Below are 12,535 nucleotides of genomic sequence, written 5' to 3'. Positions count from 1 at the left end.
ATACAGAATAGCGTCAGATTGCCCACAGCATATTTTGTAATACTTTTAACTTGGTCAGTGACACACACACTCACACTAAAAACACCTCCATTTCTAGTATAGTGTCTGAACGGATGAATATCTTTGATCCTATAAGAACTATACTAGCGTCCTCAATAGTTTAGTTTGTAGTGTGTTCAAAACGCTGCATTAGCAGGATCAGCCCCGACACCTGCGTTTTAGCCCATCCACCCACCCATGAAGATTTAGCAGATTACCATCACTTCCAATACACAGCACACTAAATCGCAGCATTAGCAGAGTCAGGGCTTCTCTGCTAGCACTAGCAGTTACATTTTTTTAGTAGTGGTTCAAACAGTCCTTGACAACCAGGTGCTTTTTTTTACCTGTAAATCACACTATGTACATAATAATAATAATAATAATAATAATAATAATAATAATAATAATAATAATAATACATTTATTGGCCAAAATGTCTAAACAGTGGTACTCTAGAGAAGAGGCCTGCACGATGCTGAGCATGACAGATGAGAGCAATGGGGAAGCCTCACTGTCAGAACCAGGTTCAGTATTCAAACCTGTAGGGAGCAGTGGCACCCTGACAGCTCTGACGATGGAGTAGTGGTCCCTACTAAGGTCAGGCGTACCCGACCCTGTTCTTCTGTTGCTGAGTTGCAACAAATGCAGGGTTCTCATATGCAGCAGAGTGTTGGTACTAGTGCCGCTCAAACTTCTTGTGAACTGGCAAGCATCAGCGGCCTAGTACATCCTGGTCATAGTCAAACCAGCACTGCAGTAACACTTGGTGACGTGGCGAGTCCCATAAGTGCAGTTCAAGCTGGTGCGGTGGCTAGCACAAGTAGTGTCCCGCAGCCACCAAGAATTGGAAGACAGGCCATAGACCCCATAGTGTCCTTCCTGATGCGCTTGCAACTCCTGATTGGAAGCCCAACACTTCTGCAGCGCCCATACTCTCCTCTCCCCAATTCACTAGCCAACCCAGAATTCAGGTGGAAACAGCCGGTTTTATTCTCCTTTTTGTTTATGAGCCTTTTTTTTTTTTTTTTTACGCAAGATCTGTACAGATCTATTGTGGACCAAAGCATTTTATAAGCCGACCAATTAATCGCCACAAATCTGAATTTGCATGGAAACGAATCACTGTTTCCGAATTTAAAACCTTTCTGGGCCTATCCCTCCTCATGGGCATTACTAAAGAGTGAGTTGCAGTCATATTGGTCCACTGACCCAATTCATCATATGTCTGTGTTCTCTGCTGCCATGGCCATAGAAACATAGAATGTGTCGGCAGATAAGAACCATTTGGCCCATCTAGTCTGCCCAATATATCTGAATCCTATGAATAGTCCCTGGCCCTATCTTATATGAAGGATAGCCTTATGCCTATCCCATGCATGCTTAAACTCCTTCACTGTATTTGCAGCTACCACTTCTGCAGGAAGGTTATTCCATGCATCCACTACTCTCTCAGTAAAGTAATACTTCCTCATATTACTTTTAAACCTTTGCCCGTCCAATTTAAAACTGTGTCCTCTTGTGGTAGTTTTTCTTCTTTTAAATATGCTCTCCTCCTTTACCGAGTTGATTCCCTTTATGTATTTAAAAGTTTCTATCATATCCCCTCTGTCTCTTCTTTCTTCCAAGCTATACATGTTAAGGTCCTTTAACCTTTCCTGGTAAGTTTTTTTTTTTCCTGCAATCCATGTACTAGTTTAGTAGCTCTTCTCTGAACTCTAGAGTATCTATATCCTTCTGGAGATATGGCCTCCAGTACTGCGCACAATACTCCAAGTGAGGTCTCACCAGTGTTCTGTACAGCAGCATAAGCACTTCTCTCTTTCTACTGCTTATACCTCTCCCTATACATCCAAGCATTCTGCTGGCATTTCGTGCTGCTCTATTACATTGTCCTCCCACCTTTAAGTCTTCTGAAATAATTACTCCTAAATCCCTTTCCTCAGATACTGAGGTCAGGACTGTGTCAAATATTCTATATTCTGCCCTTGGGTTTTTACGCCCCAGGTGCATTATCTTGCACTTATCCACATTAAATTTCAGTTGCCAGAGTTCTGACCAGAGTTCTGACCATTCTTCTAGTTTTCCTAAATCCTTTTCCATTTGGCATTTCCCTCCAGGAACATCAACCCTGTTACATATCTTTGTGTCATCAGCAAAAAGACAAACCTTACCATCGAGGCCTTTTGCAATATCACTTATGAAGATATTAAACAAAATTGGTCCCAGTACAGATCTCTGAGGTACCCCACTGGTAACATGACCTTGTTCTGAATGTTCTCCATTGACTACAACCCTCTGTTGTCTGTCACTCAGCCACTGCCTAATCCACTCAACAATATGGGAGTCCATGCTCAATGACTGCAGTTTATTGATAAGTCTTCTATGTGGGACAGTGTCAAAAGCCTTACTAAAATCTAGATATGCAATGTCTACTGCACCTCCACCGTCTATTATTTTAGTCACCCAGTCAAAAAAATCTATAAGATTTGTTTGACATGATCTCCCTGAAGTAAACCCATGTTGTTTTTCATCTTGCAATCCATGGAATTTAAGATGTTCCACAATTCTATCCTTTAATAGGGTTTCCATTAATTTGCCTACTATTGATGTCAGACTCACTGGTCTATAGTTGCTCGATTCCTCCCTACTACCTTTTTTGTGAATGGGCACGACATTTGCCAATTTCCAATCTTCCGGGACGACTCCTGTTACTAATGATTGGTTAAATAAATCTGTTAATGGTTTTGCCAGCTCACCACTAAGCTCTTTTAATAATTTTGGGTGTATCTCATCAGGACCCTGTGACTTATTTGTCTTCACTTTAGACAGCAATCTTAGAACGTCTTCCTCTGTAAAGACACATGCATCAAACAATTCATTAGTCATCCTTTCAAGTGGAGGTCCTTCTTTTTCTTCTGTAAAAACTGAACAGAAGTATTCATTAAGGCAGTCGGCTAGCCCTTTATTCTCTTCTACATACCTTCCGTCCTTTGTTTTTAATTTAGTTATTCCTTGTTTTAATTTCCTTCTTTCATTTATATATCTGAAGAATGTCTTCTCCCCCTTTTTCATAGACTGAGCTAGTTTTTCTTCTGCCTGCGCTTTAGAAGTTCTTATAACTTGCTTGGCCTTTTTTCTGCCTAATCTTGTAGATTTCCTTATCTTCATTGCTCTGGGTTTTTTTATAATTACAAAATGCTAGCTTTTTATTTTTAATGATGTGGGCCACTTCTGCTGAGTACCACAGTGGTCTCTTCCTTTTTTTGCTTTTACTGACAAGTCTAATGCAATTTTCTGTTGCCTTCAATAGTGCACCTTTTTAAGTAGTCCCATTTCTCCTGGACTCCATGTAATCCGTTCCAGTCTGATAAGGACTCATTTATGACTAATTTCATTTTTGAAAAGTCTGTTTTTCTAAAATCTAAAACTTTTGTTTTTGTGTGGTGTGATTCTTTCACAGTTCTTATATTAAACCACACTGACTGGTGATCACTAGATCCCAAGGTTTCGCCTACAATGACATCATATACCGAATCCCCATTTGTGAATACCAAATCCAAAATGGCCTCCCTCCGGGTTGGCTCCTCAACCACTTGTTGCAGAGACAACCCCAGTAGGGAATTTAGAATATCTGTACTCCTGGTAGAACTTGCTATTTTGGTTTTCCAGTTTATATCTGGAAGATTGAAATCTCCCATAATGATAACTTCTCCTTTCATTGTCATTTTAGCTATTTCTTCAACTAGTAGATCATCTAGTTCTTTAACTTGACCAGGTGGTCTATATATCACACCTACACGAGTTACTGCATGATTAGCAAACTGCAACGTAACCCAAACTGACTCTATGTTGGCCTCACCAACTTGTATTAGGTTAGATTTAATGCTATCTTTCACATACAGGGCCACTCCTCCTCCTTAATTGCCTTCTCTGTCTCTTCTGTATAAAGAGTATCCTGGTATGGTTATGTCCCAGTCATTTCTTTCATTAAACCATGTCTCCGTAACAGCCTCTAAATCTACAATCTCTGATGCCATTATTGACCCAAGTTCATTGATTTTTTTTACCTAAACTGCGAGCATTTGTAGACAGGACTCTGAGCTTATCATTTCTTAACCTCTGTGCTTCTGACCTGTTCTGGCATTGTTTCGGGGGGCAATTGGACTCTTGTATTTTCACTCTTTTGCCCCCCCCCCCCCTTCCTAGTTTAAATACTCTTTCGCAAATATGAGCAAATCTTGCGGTTCATGCACTTCTGTGACAATGAACTCTGTCGTCCTTGGGGTCAACCTGTATATGACCGGCTCCACAAAATTCGGCCCCTCGTAAATCACTTCAACCAGAAGTTTGCAGCCTAGTATACGCCCCAACAAGCTGTCTGCGTTGAGTCCTTGATTACATTTTTTGGCCGCCTTGCTTTTAAACAGTTTCTCCCCAGCAAGCGTGCCAGATATGGGGTCAAGATGTATAAGCTCTGTGACAGGGCATTAGGCTATACATGTAGTTTCCAAATTTACGAGGGCAAAGATCGCAATGTGGAACCCCCCAACTGCCCAGACTACATGGGGAGCAGCGGCAAGATTGTTTGCAACTTGGTGTCACCCTTATTCGGAAAGGGGTACCATTTATACTTGGACAATTATTACAGAAGCCTGACACTTTTTAGTCACCTTTTTTGATTTTTGAATTGGTGCTTGTGGCACCGTGGGATCTAATCCTCGGGGCTTCTCCCAACGGCTTGTAGATTCCCAGCTTAAAAAAGTGGGACAAACGGAATGTTTTCGTTCTCCATTCACGCAGATACAATGTCCAAATTGCAACAGTGACTCGTGGTGTTGGGAAGCCCCTCTGTGTCCACGGATACAACCTTAATATGGGAGGGGTGGACTTCAACGACCAGATGATGGCGCCGTACCCAATTCCCCGTAAGGCCAGACGCTGGTACAAAAAAGCATCTGTATACTTATTTCAATTGGCTCTGCTGAACGCTTATGTGCTATAGAAAGCACCAGGAAGAAGTGGATCTTTCCTAAAATTCCAAGAAGAGTTTATCACAGCCCTTCTGGATACAGAAGGTGCTGTGGCCAAAAATCACAATCCAGATACAGTTAACCGGCTGCATGAGAGGCATTTTCTGGATGTCCTCCCTGGTACATCTAACCAAAGAGCACACCAAAGAAGTCGTGTCTGTAGAAAACACTGATATAGGCGTGACACCCGCTATTTTTGTCCCTCCTGTCCTGGCCAACCTGGTGTCTGCATCGGAGACTGTTTCCGTCGCTACCACACACTAGTAGAGTATTAGTATAGGGTACAGCACGGCACAGTCTAGGGCACACTTTTTTGCACAGGGTCTCGAAAGATGTTAGACACCTTGGGGTGTCTACTTTCCGAAAAGGGGTAATTTGGGGGGTTTTTGTGCTATCTTGGCATTTCATGACCTCTGTTGATTTCACTCCTCACTACCGATCAGTTTCAGAAGCCATGAAATGCCAAGAAAGCATAACCCCCCCCCCCCCCAAATAACCCATCTTGGCATTTCATGGCCTCTGAAACTTTGATAGGTAGTGAGGAGTTAAATCAGCAAAGGCCATGAAATGCCAAGATAGAACAAAACTCCCCCAAATGACCCCTTATTGGTAAGTAGACACACCAAGGTATTTGCTTAGAGGCATGATGAGTATTGTGCAGCGCTCATTTGTTTTGGAAAATGAAGACCGAAAATACTACTTTTTTTTTTTTTTTTGTTTAAATTTTCAAAACTTTGTAACAAAAAGCAAAATGCCACTCAGCAAATCGCTTAGGGAGTCCACTTTCCAAAAAGGTCATTGGGGGGGGGGTTTGTGCTGTCTTGGCATTTCATGGCCTCCGCAACTGTGATAGGTAGTGAGGAGTGAAATCAACAATTACGAATTGCAAATACGCCCATAGAAAGCCTGAAGGCAGTAATTGGGTTTTCGGAGTCCAGTACACGGCTAGACTGCTAAAGTCTCACGTGTTGTATCTCAGTACTCAGGAGAAACTGCAGAATGTATTTTGGGGTGTCGTTTCACATATGGCCATGGAATGTTTGCGCAATATATCATTTTAAGTGACAACTTTGTTTAAAAAAAAACATTTTTTTTTTTGTCTTTTTTTTTTTTCCCCCCAAAACTTGTGGCGAAGCATAAAATTCCTCTTTTGTTCATTGACGGACACAGCTCCTGATTCTTCTTAACCATTTGGTTATACTGCCCCCTACAGGAGTAGGACACAAGGCAGGAAAAAGCTTGACTACGCCTATGAGCAGTCCCAGGGGGTATACACCCACACTCAACTATAGGCACTATAGGCATCCTTTTAAATAGATTTTTATCTTATCTTTATTTTGTTCCTGTGAGAATCTACCATCAACTTCCGGACTGGCGACGGACTGGATTATCTAGATCCAGAGGGTCCCCCCAGTCTGACGAGCGTGCGCACAGGCCTTCGTTCCGGGCTAGGTCTGTTGCGAAAGCCCCACTGGACGGGGGTTGGCCTGCGAGTTAAATGTCTCGTGAGGGCGCATACGACCTGGCCTCAGCCTGAGTCGCAGCGTTTCTCCTAGCTGACAGCCACCCACATCCCGATGGAGCAGTGGTCTTGTCAGCCAGGAGTGGTGCCCACCCGGTTCCTGGTATGGTAAGACGCGGTCTCCTCCCCTCCCCCCGTACCCATGGAGGGTTTTTGGGTTGGACGTGGGCCCCTCCCTGGGACGGTGGGACCCCTGAGGTGGCGGGGGGGGGGTTGCCCCAGTGAGTCTGGCTGGGGTGAGTGCACTTACGGCTGGGCCTCCAACAATTGAGGCCGTGGCTTGCGGCCAGCTTGGTACTACCCTTTGGGAGGGGTGGCGCTGTGGGGGCGGTTTAGTTTGTTATGGCAACAATGCAGCCATTAATGTGGAGGGCACCTAACCCTTTTAGCGCTGCGGGACCATCAGGATATCCTGCCTGCGTGTCTGCATCACGGTGGGCGGCCCCCTTTTTAGGGAGGCTGTTTCCTATTGTGCGGGCCTCTATGGAGGGGCTTGGAGGGCAACCCCCTTGTTTTTTGCGGGGTCCAGTAGGTAGTCCATTTGTGGAACCTGGATTGGCGTTTCCCTTGCGGGATCGCAGTCGGCGGCCCTCCCCTGATATGTTTTTCCAGGTGACCTTTAGTATATAGCGTCCACCGCCCTCCCTTGACTCATCTGTCCATCAGATCCTGAATCTGTTTTGGCTGCCACGGATGCGAGCCACTCTACTGGGTCTGCGTCCATGCACCCTGAGTGCTTACAGTGAGGATGTTTCCTCTGCTCCTCTAGCCATGCATGAAAAGGTGATAGTAGATGCACTGTTTGTGTCGGAGCGTGAAATTTTAAACATGGCTGAGATGCTGCGTCGTTATAGCTGCAAAGGTTGGGTCAACTCAATATTGAACCCTACAGACTTAGACTGGGATGCCATTCAAGTTCCTGTGCATGTAAAGACAGGCGTCCCAATAATTTTGGTAATATGTATGTCCAAACTAGGTATTCTGGTCAATAATAATCACACTCCATTTTGGCAGAATCAATCTTTGAACATGGTATTGTGCCTCATCCTGAGCTCAGCTGAAGTGTTGGCATGGTGTCGCTTGTTTCGCTCAGATCCTAACTTGTAGACCACGCAAACCTTTTTTGGTTCGAAAACCGGAATTTAATTTGCTGAATTCTATCCTTTTTCACGTACCTTCAGCATGAATGTGCGGTCACCATTCAGTTTGGCCTTGTTTTACCTGTGCTCCAAACAAAAGATTTTTGGAATTCTTCCTTCCAGAACCCTAAGCACAGGCCTATAATAGAAAGAATTTGTGGGGGCTGATTTGGGTCCTGTTGATAAGACCGGGGTTCTAACCAACCACCAGTTAGTCTCCCTTTTTCATGTACTGTTATCAGCTCACTCATCTATTTATATTTCATCTTGTTTATTTGATGTCAGTTCAGTTACAAAGATATAAACAGTCTTATATCCCATTATGCCCGAAGTATCAAGGAGCCCCTTGCTTTTTTCCATCGGCTCTGATCCTGCACACAGATTCAGGCTTACTCGAAGCAAATCACATGGGTTCCCTGTACAGTGGATTATTTTGCGTGGTATTGTTTACTGCTGGGGTGTCATCCTTAGAACACTGGAAAACCAAGATTAATAAAACACTCTGTACAGGTCCCTCTCAAAAAATTAGCATATTGTGATAAAGTTCATTATTTTCTGTAATGTACTGATAAACATTAGACTTTCATATATTTTAGATTCATTACACACAACTGAATTAGTGCAAGCCTTTTATTGTTTTAATATTCATGATTTTGGCATACAGCTCATGAAAACCCCAAATTCCTATCTCAAAAAATTAGCATATTTCATCTGACCAATAAAAAATAGTGTTTTTAATACAAAAAAGTCAACCTTCAAATAATTATGTTCAGTTATGCACTCAATACTTGGTCGGGAACCCTTTTGCAGAAATGACTGCTTCAATGCTGCGTGGCATGGAGGCAATCAGCCTGTGGCACTGCTGAGGTGTTATGGAGGCCCAGGATGCTTCGATAGCGGCCTTGAGCTCATCCAGAGTGTTGGGTCTTGCGTCTCTCAACTTTCTCTTCACAACATCCCACAGATTCTCTATGGGGTTCAGGTCAGGAGAGTTGGCAGGCCAATTGAGCACAGCAATACCATGGTCCGTAAACCATTTACCAGTGGTTTTGGCACTGTGAGCCAGGTCGTGCTGAAAAATGAAATCTTCATCTCCATAAAGCTTTTCAGCAGATGGAAGCATGAAGTGCTCCAAAATCTCCTGATAGCTAGCTGCATTGACCCTGCCCTTGATAAAACACAGTGGACCAACACCAGCAGCTGACATGGCACCCCAGACCATCACTGACTGTGGGTACTTGACACTGGACTTCAGGCATTTTGGCATTTCCCTCTCCCCAGTCTTCCTCCAGACTCTGGCACCTTGATTTCCGAATGACATGCAAAATTTGCTTTCATCCGAAAAAAGTACTGTGGACCACTGAGCAACAGTCCAGTGCTGCTTCTCTGTAGCCCAGGTCAGGCGCTTCTGCTGCTGTTTCTGGTTCAAAAGTGGCTTGACCTGGGGAATGCGGCACCTGTAGCCCATTTTCTGCACACGCCTGTACACGGTGGCTCTAGATGTTTCTACTCCAGACTCAGTCCACTGCTTCCGCAGGTCCCCCAAGGTCTGGAATCGGTCCTTCTCCACAATCTTCCTCAGGGTCCGGTCACCTCTTCTCGTTGTGCAGCATTTTCTGCCACACTTTTTCCTTTCCACAGACTTCCCACTGAGGTGCCTTGATACAGCACTCTGGGAACAGCCTATTCGTTTAGAAATGTCTTACCCTCTTGCTTGAGGGTGTCAATGATGGCCTTCTGGACAGCAGTCAGGTCGGCAGTTTTACCCATGATTGCGGTTTTGAGTAATGAACCAGGCTGGGAGTTTTTAAAAGCCTCAGGAATCTTTTGCAGGTGTTTAGCGTTAATTAGTTGATTCAAATGATTAGGTTAATAGCTCGTTTAGAGAACCTTTTCATGATATGCAAATTTTTTGAGATAGGAATTTTGGTTTTTCATGAGCTGTATGCCAAAATCCTCAATATTAAAACAATAAAAGGCTTGCACTACTTCAGTTGTGTGTAATGAATCTAAAATATATGAAAGTCTAATGTTTATCAGTACATTACAGAAAATAACTTTATCACAATATGGTAATTTTTTGAGAGGGACCTGTAATATGAAACTGATCTATGACCATTGAGGTTGCCTGAAAACCTTTTCAGAAAATTTTGCGGGGTATGTGGCTTGCAGAATCCTCTACTAATATTTATAGGAAACGTTTATCCAGGGAATATCTGATTGCCTCTCGGGGGATCAGGAAACAATTTTCTACAGCAGGGGGAAAAATTCTATCATGCTTTTGCTGGGGTTTTTCGCCGCCTTCTAGGTCAACTGTGGGTATAGGATTGTGTAGGTGGGATTGTAGGGTTGGGTTTTCTTTTTTTTGTTTTGGTTGAACTAGATAGACATGTCTTTTTTTCAACTTGACTATGTACTTGTTCGCCATTAGACTGAGAGAGAGAGAGAGAGAGAGGGCACAGGTGGATGTTCTTTCAGAGTGCATGCGCCGATGACGTCATCGGCTGCATATACAGTAAACCTCTCCTAAACAGTGCACGTTAAGGAAATATTTACAGTACCTATGAGTAGGCCTATAATAAGGCTTACCTAATAAGTACAATCAATCGATGGAAGTTTACTTCCCCTTTAATGCTCTACTCGCCTGGCCTGTCAGTTTAGGTGGACGGCCATTTCTTGGTAGTTTTGCAGTTGTGCCATACTCTTTCCATTTTTGGATGATGGATGAAACAGTGCCTCTTATACTGAGCTTAAATTACACACTTTAGATAGGGGTATCAGAGTAAAGGGAGTTAAACGCAAATGCACGCCATGCTTTTCAGATATTTTATTTGTAAAAAAAATTTGAAAACAATTTATTTTCTTTACACTTCAAAATTATGTGCCACTTTGTGTTGGCCTCTCACACGTCAAACGCAAGGCGCGTGGGCCGAATCTGGCCCTCTAGACTATTTCATGTGGCCCTCGCACTTTTCCTGGAGCTGCAGCACCCCTTCGTCTTGGCAGCAGATAAGAGGACAGAACTCCTCCACCAGATCCAGTGCTTCTCTACGCAGCGGTGGAGAGGCTAGTCTGTCTGCCCCTGCCCCCCTCAGCAGTCTGCAGCAAAGAGGAAGACAGAACTCCTCCTACAGATCCTGCATATGACGTCCGGTCAGGATAATGTAACCACCTTCCCACCGTCATTTGCCTATAGGGCGGCGGGAATTGGTTAAGGCGCTTAATATGAACTGACTCCATCGAAAGCCGGTTTGGTCCACGTCATATGAAATGATTAAGGTTCAAAAGGCATTCAATTTACATATATGTGAACAGAGCCTAACCTGCAAAAATATGTGCATCATATTTTATTTTTCCTACAAAGGTGAACTTATCCTTTAACTGTCAAAAGTAGATCTGTTTGTTAAACATGGTGGAGTTCCTAAGTCCTAATAAATGTCTTGTTTAACAAATTACTTTGATTTGTTTCACATAGACTAATCAGTGTTCCTGCCAACCAGAATCCTGCTTGGGATATTTACAATTACCGATATACAGTGGGTACGGAAAGTATTCAGACCCCCTTAAATGTTTCACTCTTTGTTATATTGCAGCCATTTGCTAAAATCATTTAGGTTCATTCTTCTTCCTCATGAATGTACACATAGCACCCCATACTGACAGAAAAACACAGAATTGTTGACATTGTTGCAGATTTATTAAAAAAGAAAAACTGAAATATCACATGGTCCTAAGTATTCAGACCCTTTGCTCAGTATTTAGTAGAAGCCCCCTTTTGATCTAATACAGCCAGGAGTCTTTTTGGGAAAGATGCAACAAGTCTTTCACACCTGGATTTGGATATCCTCTGCCATTCCTCCTTGCAGATCCTCTCCAGTTCTGTCAGGTTGGATGGTAAACGTTGGTGGACAGCCATTTTTAGGTCTCTCCAGAGATGCTCAATTGGGTTTAAGTCAGGGCTCTGGCTGGGCCATTCAAGAACAGTCACGGAGTTGTTGTGAAGCCACTCCTTCGTTATTTTAGCTGTGTGCTTAGGGTCATTGTCTTGTTGGAAGGTAAACCTTCGGCCCAGTCTGAGGTCCAGAGCACTCTGGAGAAGGTTTTTGTCCAGGATATCCCTGTACTTGGCCGCATTAATCTTTCCCTCGATTGCAACCAGTCCTGTCCCTGCAGCTGAAAAACACCCCCACAGCATGATGCTGCCACCACCATGCTTCACTGTTGGGACTGTATTGGACAGGTAATGAGCAGTGCCTGGTTTTCTCCACACATACAGCTTAGAATTAAGGACAAAAAGTTCTATTTTGGTCTCATCAGACCAGAGAATCTTATTTCTCACCATCTTGGAGTCCTTCAGGTGTTTTTTTAGCAAACTCCATGCGGGCTTTCATGTGTCTTACACTGAGGAGAGGCTTCCGTCGGGCCACTCTGCCATAAAGCCCCGACTGGTGGAGGGCTGCAGTGATGGTTGACTTTCTACAACTTTCTCCCATCTCCTGACTGCATCTCTGGAGCTCAGCCACAGTGATCTTTGGGTTCTTCTTTACCTCTCTCACCAAGGCTCTTCTCCCCCGATAGCTCAGTTTGGCCGGACAGCCAGCTCTAGGAAGGGTTCTGGTCATCCCAAACGTCTTCCATTTGAGGATTATGGAGGCCACTGTGCTCTTAGGAACCTTAAGTGCAGCAGAAATCTTTTTGTAACCTTGGCCAGATCTGTGCCTTGCCACAATTCTGTCTCTAAACTCTTCAGGCAGTTCCTTTGACCTCATGATTCTTATTTGCTCTGACATGCATTGTGATCT

At 43.7% G+C, this 12,535-nt stretch overlaps 1 protein-coding gene across 1 annotated transcript in view; it reads left to right on the top strand.

The window, feature by feature from the left end:
* BTG3 (BTG anti-proliferation factor 3) overlaps nucleotides 1-12,535 on the top strand; it is a 73,396-nt gene that overhangs the window by 54,971 nt on the left and 5,890 nt on the right. The gene's annotated exons all lie outside the window — the stretch shown is intronic.

Source organism: Pelophylax lessonae (assembly GCF_965119305.1).
Source record: "Pelophylax lessonae genome assembly, chromosome: 2".
Classification (NCBI taxonomy): Eukaryota; Metazoa; Chordata; class Amphibia; order Anura; family Ranidae; genus Pelophylax; species Pelophylax lessonae.
The sequence above is the reverse complement of the archived record's forward strand: the minus strand, read 5'-3'. Positions and strand labels throughout refer to the sequence as shown.